The sequence below is a fragment of the Tenrec ecaudatus genome, chromosome 7, assembly GCF_050624435.1.
Source record: "Tenrec ecaudatus isolate mTenEca1 chromosome 7, mTenEca1.hap1, whole genome shotgun sequence".
Taxonomy (NCBI): domain Eukaryota; kingdom Metazoa; phylum Chordata; class Mammalia; order Afrosoricida; family Tenrecidae; genus Tenrec; species Tenrec ecaudatus.
Window position 1 is genome coordinate 78,312,848 of NC_134536.1, and position 3,566 is coordinate 78,316,413.

At 36.9% G+C, this 3,566-nt stretch overlaps 1 non-coding gene across 1 annotated transcript; it reads left to right on the forward strand.

Annotated features, from left to right (window-relative positions):
- The first annotated feature begins 1,990 nt into the window (after positions 1-1,990).
- LOC142454029 (small nucleolar RNA SNORA31) lies at positions 1,991-2,120 on the forward strand. Its single transcript, XR_012785567.1, has one exon. It is a non-coding gene; the product is annotated as a small nucleolar RNA SNORA31 (small nucleolar RNA).
- The last annotated feature ends 1,446 nt before the right edge of the window (positions 2,121-3,566 follow it).

Below are 3,566 nucleotides of genomic sequence, written 5' to 3' on the forward strand. Positions count from 1 at the left end.
ACCCTTAGAATTCCTGAGCTCTTAGATCCATCTTCTATGTGTGTCTGTCTTCATGTGTCCTTTCCTTTGTGTATGTGTCTGTGTCTATTCTACTTTTTTTTAATAAATCAGAAGTGATCAGGTTTAGGCCCCATTATATATGGTTAGTATGATTCAATTAATGTAACAAATAACATTCCATTGACAAGGAGGATTACATCCAGACCATAGGACCAGTATTTCCAAACATATATTTTGGGTAAAAATCTAACCTATCATAGGATTATTTAAAACTATTGATGAGCAAAGGGGAGAATACAATGAAATATAAAATCATATAGCAACTAAGAGCAAAAGTGGTAAAGGGAAACGTGAATGTAAGTTCTGCTACTTATCCAATAAAAGTTAACACATTTTGGTATTTATTATTTATCTGCTTACTAACCACTTACTAATTATTTGATTTTAGTATGTGAGTTGTTTTCATATTTTTAAAATGGAATAAAAAGCACACTGACTGATGCAAACAGACATCAGATTACTGACTTCAGAAGGTTATGGGTATGTACTGACCCATAAAGGGGAGCAAAATTACAAAATTATTGCAGCCTAATTCTGCTACGTCTTTGCTTCGCCTCAGAGAGTCCTTTTGTTTTAAGGATTTTGCTTTTTCAGTTTCTCTTGTTGTTCTCATGAGAGTTCCCTATATCTCTTGAAAGGACCTAAATATTAATCCCTGCCTTCTGCTTCTGATAGTTCCAGGCCTTGTTTTCAGAGCGCTCCATTATGTTTGGGGGATTTGTCAGTTTGTTAGTTGTTTTCCTGTATTTGGGGTTGTAATATGGTTGACTGTGATTCCCTCAGCATTGTGGTGCAGTTCTTAGTGGTGTATGAGCTGTTGGCTGTGGAGAGGTGATTGCTTCTGTCTAGCGTCTCGGGATAGGTCTAATAGGGGCTGGAAAACACACGATAGTGAAATGGCGGGGGGGTTGGGGGGAGAAGCGATGCAGATAAGTGAGGAAAATTGGGGAGGGTAGAGAGAGAGAAAAATAGAAGTATGGACAGTAATAATAAGTAGTTGTGTAGATAGGGCAACAAATCTGTAAAATTAACAGGAAAATTTATTTTATGTGGGGGATCAGAATGACTAGGTTATGGAAATAGATTGCCTGAGGAAAAGGAGAGGACAGAAAGAGATAATGAGTGGAAGTTCAGGGAAAGGGAGAGGCAAAAAATGATTAGGGCAAAGACTGTACAGATGTGCTTTATACAATTGATGTATGTATATGTATGAACTGTGAAAAGAATTGTATCAGCCCCAATAAATTGTTAAAATAAAAAAATTTAAAAAAAAAAAGAAAGGGAGAGGCAAAAGGAACACAAGAGTCAAGTATGGGTGGGTGTTGGTTTTTAAGTCCTGTTGGTTTTTAAGTGCACTGAAGGGAGGTGGGGGAGCCCGTATTTGGGTAGGTGTGACTGAATCTATAGGCCTGTCTGTTTTTGCCTCAGGTAAATGCGTTATCTTAAGAGGTGGAGTGAAAGGAGAAGAGGCTACCTGAAGAGGAAATTGGAGGGAACTAGGAGAAAAATAATAAAGTAGGGCTTCAATTAACTCCACATCGAAGAAACACACCAACCTGTGTGATCCAAGGAGTGTAGATAATAAATTCCAAATCCGAAGGAGGGAATCATAGCTTAAATTCTGAACCTGCTTTTCAGAAGGCAGTGGATGACGGTGGAAGCCCCAAATCCATGTGACTAGCCATGCTGACCGACTGAGAGCATTGTAAAATCAATCATGGCAGATGGAGTTAGATTAAAATGTGACACTTATGATTTGATCTCCCTTTTGACCCAAGTTGAAGTTGTTTCAATTTTTAATATTTTCTGCTTTCTTTTTGATTAAGGTTTTTCCTGATTTTCATTGTCATTTTGCTTATTTGAGTCTTGTGCATGTTTAATGGTTTTTCTGTGTGAAATGCAGGGTAAGTACATCTATAGAAACAGTAACAAGCATCTATTGACAGACCTGGAGCAGTTACTGTCTGCTCTTAAGGTTTCCTACAGATGCAAGAGAGAATGTCCTCGCGCTTTCTGCCTGCCTGCCTGTGGCAGCCATGATTGAATAGGGGAGGACAGTGATAAAAAAAAAAAAAAAGAAACAGTAACTGGATTAATACTTCTAGGGGCATGGAGGAGGGGATCGGGAGGGAAAGGGAGAGCTAACCATAATGAGTACAAGAAAGAAAAAAAGTTCTGAAATTGATTGTGGTGGTGAGTCCACAACTCCTCTTAATATGATTAAACTATTAAATTGTATGATATATAAATCATAAAACTATTTGAAATAAATACATGCTATAATTGACATTGTGAAAACTGATCTATTCAGAGATTAACCAACAAGTTCAATTTCTTATGGAATATACTTTCCATTGTATTTTGTAATATATTTCCAATGCTTATGGAACTGGAGCCATTTTTGACAACTTTATGGAAAATCATTGTATTTAGTTGAGGAATAATCCATTTAGGAGAGAATATAAGATATAAATCACTTCAGTAGAAAGCTAAATAATTATTTTAGACACAGTGTTGGTTTTTCACAATGCAAGCTGTCATTTTGTCTTAGGATGGTGGTTTGAGTGTTAGTGTGATATCCAAAGTTATGTCCACTCAGAGTGGACATGTTCCAGCAGAACTTCTAGACCCAAACAGACGAGGAATAAAGACTTAGTTATTCACATATGGAAATATTAGCCAGTCGAAACCTTATGAGCAAAAGTGGAACATTGAGTTAGCGCTAGAAAATGAGCCCCTCATGTTGGATTCACTAAAAACATGGCCTGGGAAGGGCACCCCCTCAAAGTATAGTTGACAAAGATGGAATAAAATTTTGAGGACCTTCAGTTGATGATGTGACATGACTCAAAATAGAAACCTTATTGCTACTCATTAAGAAGTACAACAAGTAATGTAAAATGTATGAAGCTAGGAAAATGAACATTTGTCAAATATGAAATATAATGAATGAAATTAATAGCCTAAGCGTTAGTGAGCTTAGTGGATTGATATCAGCAGCTTCGATTCCTTCCAATAGATGATATGATCTTCAGTGAACAAAAATGGAGGAAGACGGGCAAGACATTCTTCATAAAGAGAATAAATGAAGATCTGTTCTGAAGTACAACTCTTTCAATGAATAAAATCAGCACATTTACAAGAAGACTAGCTAAGATGATTATTATTCTCATTTATGAACTATAACTTGTATTCAATGCATTCAATGTTTTCCTGGGATGTCCTCCAAATTCACATGGGATGTACTCCAGATTTTATGTTGATTCTCAAGGTTAGAGTTGCAACAATAAAGAATTCAATGGGAACAATATGGACTGTCACCAGATGCAACAAAGGAAGATGGGGAGGGGGGGATATACAGTGTCATTGTGCTCTCCTGCCACAAAAGGTTACTATTCAACCATTTCCAAAGGTTGTATTATGCCTTAGAACTGATAGTGTTGAAGGCTGAGTGAAAGTTCCACTGAGTGTATTATCCTGAAGCAAGGATCCAGGAAGTTATGGAG